The following is a 14,754-nucleotide window of genomic DNA, read 5'->3' as shown; positions in this document are numbered from 1 at the left end:
AACGTGTAACGTTATATACTATTACGTACTAACGTGTAACGTTATATACTAATACGTAATAACGTATTTACGTTATATACTAATACGTAATAACGTATAACGTTATATACTAATACGTAATAACGTATAACGTTATATACTATTACGTACTAACGTGTAACGTTATATACTATTACGCAATGACATATAACGTTATATACTAATACGTAATAACGTATAACGTTATATAGTATTACGTAATAACGTATAACATTATATACTATTACGTACTAACGTGTAACGTTATATACTATTACGTACTAACGTATAACGTTATATGCTAATACGTAATAACGTTATATACTAATACGTAATAACGTATAACGTTATATACTAATACGTAATAACGTATAACGTTATATACTAATACGTAATAACGTATAACGTTATATACTAATACGTAATAACGTATAACGTTATATACTATTACGTACTAACGTGTAACGTTATATACTATTACGCAATGACGTATAACGTTATATACTAATACGTAATAACGTATAACGTTATATAGTATTACGTAATAACGTATAACATTATATACTATTACGTACTAACGTGTAACGTTATATACTATTACGTACTAACGTATAACGTTATATGCTAATACGTAATAACGCTATATACTAATACGTAATAACGTATAACGTTATATACTAATACGTAATAACGTATAACGATATATACAAATACGTAATAACGTATAACGTTATATACTCTTACGTAATGACGTGTAACGTTATATACTATTACGTACTAACATATAACGTTATATACTAATACGTAATAACGTATAACGTTATATGTTAATACGTAATGACGTATAACGTTATATACCATTACGTAATGACGTATAACGTTATATACCATTACGTACTAACGTATAACGTTATATAATAATACGTAATAACGTATAACGTTATATGCTATTACGAACTAACGTATAACGTTATATACTATTACGTAATGACGTATAACGTTATATACTATTACGTACTGACGTATAACGTCATATACTATTACGTACTAACGTATATCGTCATATACTATTACGTACTAACGTATAAAGTTATATACTATTACGAAATGACGTATAACGTTATATACGATTACGTAATGACGTGTAACGTTATATACTAATACGTAATAACGTGTAACGTTATATACTAATACGTAATAACGTATAACGTTATATAGTATTACGTAATAGCGTATAACGTTATATACTATTACGTAATAACGTATAACGTTATATAGTATTACGTAATAACGTATAACGTTATGTACTATTACGTACTAACGTATAACGTTATATACTAATACGTAATAACGTATAACGTTATATACTATTACGTAATGACGTATAACGTTATATACTATTACGTACTAACGTATAACGTTATATACTAATACGTAATAACGTATGACGTTATATACTATTACGTTCTAACGTATAACGTCGTATACTATTACGTACTAACGTATAACGTCATATACTATTACGTACTAACGTATAACGTTATATACTATTACGTAATGACGTATAACGTTATATACTAATACGTAATAACGTATAACGTTATATAGTATTACGTAATAACGTATAACATTATATACTATTACGTACTAACGTGTAACGTTATATAATATTAAGTACTAACATATAACGTTATATGCTAATACGTAATAACGTTATAAACTAATACGTACTAACGTATAACGTTATATACCATTACGTACTAACGTATAATGTTATATACTAATACGTAATAACGTATAACGTTATATGTTAATACGTGATGACGTATAACGTTATATACTATTACGTACTAAGGTGTAACGTTATATGTTAATACGTACTAACGTATAACGTTATATACTATTACGTACTAACGTATAACGTTATATAGCATTACGAAATGACGTATAACGTAATATACCATTACGTACTAACGTATAACGTTATATACTATTACGTACTAACGTATAACATTATATACTATTACGTACTAACGTGTAACGTTATATACTATTACGTAATAACGTATAACGTTATATACAAATACGTAATAACGTATAACGTTATATACTCTTACGTAATGACGTATAACGTTATATACCGTTACGTACTAACGTATAACGTTATATAATAATACGTAATAACGTATAACGTTATATGCAATTCGAACTAACGTATAACGTTATATACTATTACGTACTAACGTGTAACGTTATATACCATTACGTACTAACGTATAATGTTATATACTAATACGTAATAACGTATAACGTTATATACTATTACGTACTAACGTGTAACCTCACATACTATTACGTACTAACGCATAACGTTATATAGTATTACGTAATGACGTATAACGTTATATACTAATACGTAATAACGTATAACGTTATATACAAATACGTAATAACGTATAACGTTATATACTCTTACGTAATGACGTATAACGTTATATACCGTTACGTACTAACGTATAACGTTATATAATAATACGTAATAACGTATAACGTTATATGCAATTCGAACTAACGTATAACGTTATATACTATTACGTAATAACGTATAACGTTATATAGTATTACGTAATAACGTATAACATTATATACTATTACGTACTAACGTGTAACGTTATATACCATTACGTACTAACGTATAACGTTATATAGCATTACGAAATGACGTATAACGTAATATACCATTACGTACTAACGTATAACGTCATATACTATTACGTACTAACGTATAACGTTATATACTATTACGTAATGACGTATAACGTTATATACTAATACGTAATAACGTATAACGTTATATAGTATTACGTAATAACGTATAACATTATATACTATTACGTACTAACGTGTAACGTTATATACTATTACGTACTAACGTATAACGTTATATGCTAATACGTAATAACGTTATATACTAATACGTAATAACGTATAACGTTATATACTAATACGTAATAACGTATAACGTTATATACTAATACGTAATAACGTATAACGTTATATACTATTACGTACTAACGTATAACGTTATATACTAATACGTAATAACGTATAACGTTATATACTAATACGTAATAACGTATAACGTTATATACTATTACGTACTAACGTGTAACGTTATATACTATTACGTACTAACGTGTAACGTTATATACTAATACGTAATAACGTATTTACGTTATATACTAATACGTAATAACGTATAACGTTATATACTAATACGTAATAACGTATAACGTTATATACTATTACGTACTAACGTGTAACGTTATATACTATTACGTAATGACATATAACGTTATATACTAATACGTAATAACGTATAACGTTATATACTATTACGTACTAACGTGTAACGTTATATACTATTACGTACTAACGTGTAACGTTATATACTAATACGTAATAACGTATTTACGTTATATACTAATACGTAATAACGTATAACGTTATATACTAATACGTAATAACGTATAACGTTATATACTATTACGTACTAACGTGTAACGTTATATACTATTACGTAATGACATATAACGTTATATATTAATACGTAATAACGTATAACGTTATATAGTATTACGTAATAACGTATAACATTATATACTATTACGTACTAACGTGTAACGTTATATACTATTACGTACTAACGTATAACGTTATATACTAATACGTAATAACGTATAAAGTTATATGTTAATACGTAATGACGTATAACGTTATATACCATTACGTACTAACGTATAACGTTATATAATAATACGTAATAACGTATAACGTTATATGCTATAACGAACTAACGTATAACGTTATATACTATTACGTAATGACGTATAACGTTATATACTATTACGTACTGACGTATAACGTCATATACTATTACGTACTAACGTATAACGTCATATACTATTACGTACTAACGTATAACGTTATATACTATTACGTACTAACGTATAACGTTATATAGCATTACGAAATGACGTATAACGTTATATACCATTACGTACTAACGTATAACGTTATATACTAATACGTAATGACGTATAACGTTATATACTAATACGTAATAACGTATAACGTTATATGTTAATACGTAATGACGTATAACGTTATATACCATTACGTACTAACGTATAACGTTATATAATAATACGTAATAACGTATAACGTTATATGCTATTACGAACTAACGTATAACGTTATATACTATTACGTAATGACGTATAACGTTATATACTATTACGTACTGACGTATAACGTCATATACTATTACGTACTAACGTATAACGTCATATACTATTACGTACTAACGTATAAAGTTATATACTATTACGAAATGACGTATAACGTTATATACGATTACGTAATGACGTGTAACGTTATATACTAATACGTAATAACGTGTAACGTTATATACTAATACGTAATAACGTATAACGTTATATAGTATTACGTAATAACGTATAACGTTATATACTATTACGTAATAACGTATAACGTTATATAGTATTACGTAATAACGTATAACGTTATGTACTATTACGTACTAACGTATAACGTTATATACTAATACGTAATAACGTATAACGTTATATACTATTACGTAATGACGTATAACGTTATATACTATTACGTACTAACGTATAACGTTATATACTAATACGTAATAACGTATGACGTTATATACTATTACGTACTAACGTATAACGTCGTATACTATTACGTACTAACGTATAACGTCATATACTATTACGTACTAACGTATAACGTTATATACTATTACGTAATGACGTATAACGTTATATACTAATACGTAATAACGTATAACGTTATATAGTATTACGTAATAACGTATAACATTATATACTATTACGTACTAACGTGTAACGTTATATAATATTAAGTACTAACATATAACGTTATATGCTAATACGTAATAACGTTATAAACTAATACGTACTAACGTATAACGTTATATACCATTACGTACTAACGTATAATGTTATATACTAATACGTAATAACGTATAACGTTATATGTTAATACGTGATGACGTATAACGTTATATACTATTACGTACTAAGGTGTAACGTTATATGTTAATACGTACTAACGTATAACGTTATATACTATTACGTACTAACGTATAACGTTATATAGCATTACGAAATGACGTATAACGTAATATACCATTACGTACTAACGTATAACGTTATATACTATTACGTACTAACGTATAACGTTATATACTAATACGTAATAACGTATAACGTTATATGTTAATACGTAATGACGTATAACGTTATATACCATTACGTACTAACGTATAACGTTATATAATATTACGTACTAACGTGTAACCTCACATACTATTACGTACTAACGCATAACGTTATATAGTATTACGTAATAACGTATAACGTTATATACTAATACGTAATAACGTATAACGTTATATACAAATACGTAATAACGTATAACGTTATATACTCTTACGTAATGACGTATAACGTTATATACCGTTACGTACTAACGTATAACGTTATATAATAATACGTAATAACGTATAACGTTATATGCAATTCGAACTAACGTATAACGTTATATACTATTACGTAATAACGTATAACGTTATATAGTATTACGTAATAACGTATAACATTATATACTATTACGTACTAACGTGTAACGTTATATACTATTACGTACTAACGTATAACGTTATATGCTAATACGTAATAACGTTATATACTAATACGTAATAACGTATAACGTTATATACTAATACGTAATAACGTATAACGTTATATACTAATACGTAATAACGTATAACGTTATATACTATTACGTACTAACGTATAACGTTATATACTAATACGTAATAACGTATAACGTTATATACTAATACGTAATAACGTATAACGTTATATACTATTACGTACTAACGTGTAACGTTATATACTATTACGTACTAACGTGTAACGTTATATACTAATAAGTAATAACGTATTTACGTTATATACTAATACGTAATAACGTATAACGTTATATACTAATACGTAATAACGTATAACGTTATATACTATTACGTACTAACGTGTAACGTTATATACTATTACGTAATGACATATAACGTTATATACTAATACGTAATAACGTATAACGTTATATACTATTACGTACTAACGTGTAACGTTATATACTATTACGTACTAACGTGTAACGTTATATACTAATACGTAATAACGTATTTACGTTATATACTAATACGTAATAACGTATAACGTTATATACTAATACGTAATAACGTATAACGTTATATACTATTACGTACTAACGTGTAACGTTATATACTATTACGTAATGACATATAACGTTATATACTAATACGTAATAACGTATAACGTTATATAGTATTACGTAATAACGTATAACATTATATACTATTACGTACTAACGTGTAACGTTATATACTATTACGTACTAACGTATAACGTTATATGCTAATACGTAATAACGTTATATACTAATACGTAATAACGTATAACGTTATATACTAATACGTAATAACGTATAACGTTATATACTAATACGTAATAACGTATAACGTTATATACTAATACGTAATAACGTATAACGTTATATACTATTACGTACTAACGTGTAACGTTATATACTATTACGCAATGACGTATAACGTTATATACTAATACGTAATAACGTATAACGTTATATAGTATTACGTAATAACGTATAACATTATATACTATTACGTACTAACGTGTAACGTTATATACTATTACGTACTAACGTATAACGTTATATGCTAATACGTAATAACGCTATATACTAATACGTAATAACGTATAACGTTATATACTATTACGTACTAACGTGTAACGTTATATACTATTACGTACTAACGTATAACGTTATATGCTAATACGTAATAACGTTATATACTAATACGTAATAACGTATAACGTTATATACTAATACGTAATAACGTATAACGTTATATACTAATACGTAATAACGTATAACGTTATATACTAATACGTAATAACGTATAACGTTATATACTATTACGTACTAACGTGTAACGTTATATACTATTACGCAATGACGTATAACGTTATATACTAATACGTAATAACGTATAACGTTATATAGTATTACGTAATAACGTATAACATTATATACTATTACGTACTAACGTGTAACGTTATATACTATTACGTACTAACGTATAACGTTATATGCTAATACGTAATAACGCTATATACTAATACGTAATAACGTATAACGTTATATACTAATACGTAATAACGTATAACGATATATACAAATACGTAATAACGTATAACGTTATATACTATTACGTACTAACGTGTAACGTTATATACTATTACGTACTAACATATAACGTTATATACTAATACGTAATAACGTATAACGTTATATGTTAGTACGTAATGACGTATAACGTTATATACCATTACGTAATGACGTATAACGTTATATACCATTACGTACTAACGTATTTACGTTATATACTAATACGTAATAACGTATAACGTTATATACTAATACGTAATAACGTATAACGTTATATACTATTACGTACTAACGTGTAACGTTATATACTATTACGTAATGACATATAACGTTATATACTAATACGTAATAACGTATTTACGTTATATACTAATACGTAATAACGTATAACGTTATATACTCTTACGTAATGACGTATAACGTTATATACTATTACGTACTAACGTATAACGTTATATGCTAATACGTAATAACGTTATATACTAATACGTAATAACGTATAACGTTATATGCAATTCGAACTAACGTATAACGTTATATACTATTACGTAATAACGTATAACGTTATATACAAATACGTAATAACGTATAACGTTATATACTCTTACGTAATGACGTATAACGTTATATACTATTACGTACTAACGTGTAACGTTATATACTATTACGTACTAACGTGTAACGTTATATACTAATACGTAATAACGTATTTACGTTATATACTAATACGTAATAACGTATAACGTTATATACTATTACGTACTAACGTGTAACGTTATATACTATTACGTACTAACGTGTAACGTTATATACTAATACGTAATAACGTATTTACGTTATATACTAATACGTAATAACGTATAACGTTATATACTAATACGTAATAACGTATAACGTTATATACTATTACGTACTAACGTGTAACTTTATATACTATTACGCAATGACGTATAACGTTATATACTAATACGTAATAACGTATAACGTTATATAATATTAAGTACTAACATATAACGTTATATGCTAATACGTAATAACGTTATAAACTAATACGTACTAACGTATAACGTTATATACCATTACGTACTAACGTATAATGTTATATACTAATACGTAATAACGTATAACGTTATATGTTAATACGTGATGACGTATAACGTTATATACTATTACGTACTAAGGTGTAACGTTATATGTTAATACGTACTAACGTATAACGTTATATACTATTACGTACTAACGTATAACGTTATATAGCATTACGAAATGACGTATAACGTAATATACCATTACGTACTAACGTATAACGTTATATACTATTACGTACTAACGTATAACGTTATATACTAATACGTAATAACGTATAACGTTATATGTTAATACGTAATGACGTATAACGTTATATACCATTACGTACTAACGTATAACGTTATATAATATTACGTACTAACGTGTAACCTCACATACTATTACGTACTAACGCATAACGTTATATAGTATTACGTAATAACGTATAACGTTATATACTAATACGTAATAACGTATAACGTTATATACAAATACGTAATAACGTATAACGTTATATACTCTTACGTAATGACGTATAACGTTATATACCGTTACGTACTAACGTATAACGTTATATAATAATACGTAATAACGTATAACGTTATATGCAATTCGAACTAACGTATAACGTTATATACTATTACGTAATAACGTATAACGTTATATAGTATTACGTAATAACGTATAACATTATATACTATTACGTACTAACGTGTAACGTTATATACTATTACGTACTAACGTATAACGTTATATGCTAATACGTAATAACGTTATATACTAATACGTAATAACGTATAACGTTATATACTAATACGTAATAACGTATAACGTTATATACTAATACGTAATAACGTATAACGTTATATACTATTACGTACTAAGGTATAACGTTATATACTAATACGTAATAACGTATAACGTTATATACTAATACGTAATAACGTATAACGTTATATACTATTACGTACTAACGTGTAACGTTATATACTATTACGTACTAACGTGTAACGTTATATACTAATACGTAATAACGTATTTACGTTATATACTAATACGTAATAACGTATAACGTTATATACTATTACGTACTAACGTGTAACGTTATATACTATTACGTACTAACGTGTAACGTTATATACTAATACGTAATAACGTATTTACGTTATATACTAATACGTAATAACGTATAACGTTATATACTAATACGTAATAACGTATAACGTTATATACTATTACGTACTAACGTGTAACTTTATATACTATTACGCAATGACGTATAACGTTATATACTAATACGTAATAACGTATAACGTTATATAATATTAAGTACTAACATATAACGTTATATGCTAATACGTAATAACGTTATAAACTTATACGTACTAACGTATAACGTTATATACCATTACGTACTAACGTATAATGTTATATACTAATACGTAATAACGTATAACGTTATATGTTAATACGTGATGACGTATAACGTTATATACTATTACGTACTAAGGTGTAACGTTATATGTTAATACGTACTAACGTATAACGTTATATACTATTACGTACTAACGTATAACGTTATATAGCATTACGAAATGACGTATAACGTAATATACCATTACGTACTAACGTATAACGTTATATACTATTACGTACTAACGTATAACGTTATATACTAATACGTAATAACGTATAACGTTATATGTTAATACGTAATGACGTATAACGTTATATACCATTACGTACTAACGTATAACGTTATATAATATTACGTACTAACGTGTAACCTCACATACTATTACGTACTAACGCATAACGTTATATAGTATTACGTAATAACGTATAACGTTATATACTAATACGTAATAACGTATAACGTTATATACAAATACGTAATAACGTATAACGTTATATACTCTTACGTAATGACGTATAACGTTATATACCGTTACGTACTAACGTATAACGTTATATAATAATACGTAATAACGTATAACGTTATATGCAATTCGAACTAACGTATAACGTTATATACTATTACGTAATAACGTATAACGTTATATAGTATTACGTAATAACGTATAACATTATATACTATTACGTACTAACGTGTAACGTTATATACTATTACGTACTAACGTATAACGTTATATGCTAATACGTAATAACGTTATATACTAATACGTAATAACGTATAACGTTATATACTAATACGTAATAACGTATAACGTTATATACTAATACGTAATGACGTATAACGTTATATACTATTACGTACTAAGGTATAACGTTATATACTAATACGTAATAACGTATAACGTTATATACTATTACGTACTAACGTGTAACGTTATATACTATTACGTACTAACGTGTAACGTTATATACTAATACGTAATAACGTATTTACGTTATATACTAATACGTAATAACGTATAACGTTATATACTAATACGTAATAACGTATAACGTTATATACTATTACGTACTAACGTGTAACGTTATATACTATTACGTAATGACATATAACGTTATATACTAATACGTAATAACGTATAACGTTATATAGTATTACGTAATAACGTATAACATTATATACTATTACGTACTAACGTGTAACGTTATATACTATTACGTACTAACGTATAACGTTATATGCTAATACGTAATAACGTTATATACTAATACGTAATAACGTATAACGTTATATACTAATACGTAATAACGTATAACGTTATATACTAATACGTAATAACGTATAACGTTATATACTAATACGTAATAACGTATAACGTTATATACTATTACGTACTAACGTGTAACGTTATATACTATTACGCAATGACGTATAACGTTATATACTAATACGTAATAACGTATAACGTTATATAGTATTACGTAATAACGTATAACATTATATACTATTACGTACTAACGTGTAACGTTATATACTATTACGTACTAACGTATAACGTTATATGCTAATACGTAATAACGCTATATACTAATACGTAATAACGTATAACGTTATATACTAATACGTAATAACGTATAACGATATATACAAATACGTAATAACGTATAACGTTATATACTCTTACGTAATGACGTGTAACGTTATATACTATTACGTACTAACATATAACGTTATATACTAATACGTAATAACGTATAACGTTATATGTTAATACGTAATGACGTATAACGTTATATACCATTACGTAATGACGTATAACGTTATTTACCATTACGTACTAACGTATTTACGTTATATACTAATACGTAATAACGTATAACGTTATATACTAATACGTAATAACGTATAACGTTATATACTATTACGTACTAACGTGTAACGTTATATACTATTACGTAATGACATATAACGTTATATACTAATACGTAATAACGTATTTACGTTATATACTAATACGTAATAACGTATAACGTTATATACTCTTACGTAATGACGTATAACGTTATATACTATTACGTACTAACGTGTAACGTTATATACTATTACGTACTAACGTGTAACGTTATATACTAATACGTAATAACGTATTTACGTTATATACTAATACGTAATAACGTATAACGTTATATACTATTACGTACTAACGTGTAACGTTATATACTATTACGTACTAACGTGTAACGTTATATACTAATACGTAATAACGTATTTACGTTATATACTAATACGTAATAACGTATAACGTTATATACTAATACGTAATAACGTATAACGTTATATACTATTACGTACTAACGTGTAACTTTATATACTATTACGCAATGACGTATAACGTTATATACTAATACGTAATAACGTATAACGTTATATAGTATTACGTAATAACGTATAACATTATATACTATTACGTAGTAACGTGTAACGTTATATACTATTACGTACTAACGTATAACGTTATATGCTAATACGTAATAACGCTATATACTAATACGTAATAACGTATAACGTTATATACTAATACGTAATAACGTATAACGATATATACAAATACGTAATAACGTATAACGTTATATACTCTTACGTAATGACGTGTAACGTTATATACTATTACGTACTAACATATAACGTTATATACTAATACGTAATAACTTATAACGTTATATGTTAATACGTAATGACGTATAACGTTATATACCATTACGTAATGACGTATAACGTTATATACCATTACGTACTAACGTATAACGTTATATACTAATACGTAATAACGTATAACGTTATATACTATTACGTACTAACCTATAACGTTATATACTAATACGTAATAACGTATAACGTTATATACTATTACGTACTAACGTGTAACGTTATATACTATTACGTACTAACGTGTAACGTTATATACTAATACGTAATAACGTATTTACGTTATATACTAATACGTAATAACGTATAACGTTATATACTCTTACGTAATGACGTATAACGTTATATACTATTACGTACTAACGTATAACGTTATATGCTAATACGTAATAACGTTATATACTAATACGTAATAACGTATAACGTTATATGCAATTCGAACTAACGTATAACGTTATATACTATTACGTAATAACGTATAACGTTATATACAAATACGTAATAACGTATTTACGTTATATACTAATACGTAATAACGTATAACGTTATATACTATTACGTACTAACGTGTAACGTTATATACTATTACGTACTAACGTGTAACGTTATATACTAATACGTAATAACGTATTTACGTTATATACTAATACGTAATAACGTATAACGTTATATACTAACACGTAATAACGTATAACGTTATATAGTAATACGTAACAACGTATAACGTTATATACTAATACGTAATAACGTATAACGTTATATACTATTACGTACTAACCTATAACGTTATATACTAATACGTAATAACGTATAACGTTATATACTATTACGTACTAACGTGTAACGTTATATACTATTACGTACTAACGTATAACGTTATATGCTAATACGTAATAACGTTATATACTAATACGTAATAACGTATAACGTTATATACTAATACGTAATAACGTATAACGTTATATACTAATACGTAATAACGTATAACGTTGTATACTAATACGTAATAACGTATAACGTTATATACTATTACGTACTAACGTACAACGTTATATAGTATTACGCAATGACGTATAACGTTATATACTAATACGTAATAACGTATAACGTTATATAGTATTACGTAATAACGTATAACATTATATACTATTACGTACTAACGTGTAACGTTATATACTATTACGTACTAACGTATAACGTTATATGCTAATACGTAATAACGCTATATACTAATACGTAATAACGTATAACGTTATATACTATTACGTACTAACGTGTAACGTTATATACTATTACGTACTAACGTATAACGTTATATGCTAATACGTAATAACGTTATATACTAATACGTAATAACGTATAACGTTATATACTAATACGTAATAACGTATAACGTTATATACTAATACGTAATAACGTATAACGTTATATACTAATACGTAATAACGTATAACGTTATATACTATTACGTACTAACGTGTAACGTTATATACTATTACGCAATGACGTATAACGTTATATACTAATACGTAATAACGTATAACGTTATATAGTATTACGTAATAACGTATAACATTATATACTATTACGTACTAACGTGTAACGTTATATACTATTACGTACTAACGTATAACGTTATATGCTAATACGTAATAACGCTATATACTAATACGTAATAACGTATAACGTTATATACTAATACGTAATAACGTATAACGATATATACAAATACGTAATAACGTATAACGTTATATACTCTTACGTAATGACGTGTAACGTTATATACTATTACGTACTAACATATAACGTTATATACTAATACGTAATAACGTATAACGTTATATGTTAATACGTAATGACGTATAACGTTATATACCATTACGTAATGACGTATAACGTTATATACCATTACGTACTAACGTATTTACGTTATATACTAATACGTAATAACGTATAACGTTATATACTAATACGTAATAACGTATAACGTTATATACTATTACGTACTAACGTGTAACGTTATATACTATTACGTAATGACATATAACGTTATATACTAATACGTAATAACGTATTTACGTTATATACTAATACGTAATAACGTATAACGTTATATACTCTTACGTAATGACGTATAACGTTATATACTA

This window comes from Bombus pascuorum, chromosome 6, assembly GCF_905332965.1.
Source record: "Bombus pascuorum chromosome 6, iyBomPasc1.1, whole genome shotgun sequence".
In the NCBI taxonomy this organism is placed as follows: Eukaryota; Metazoa; Arthropoda; class Insecta; order Hymenoptera; family Apidae; genus Bombus; species Bombus pascuorum.
This window is presented reverse-complemented; position numbering follows the sequence as displayed.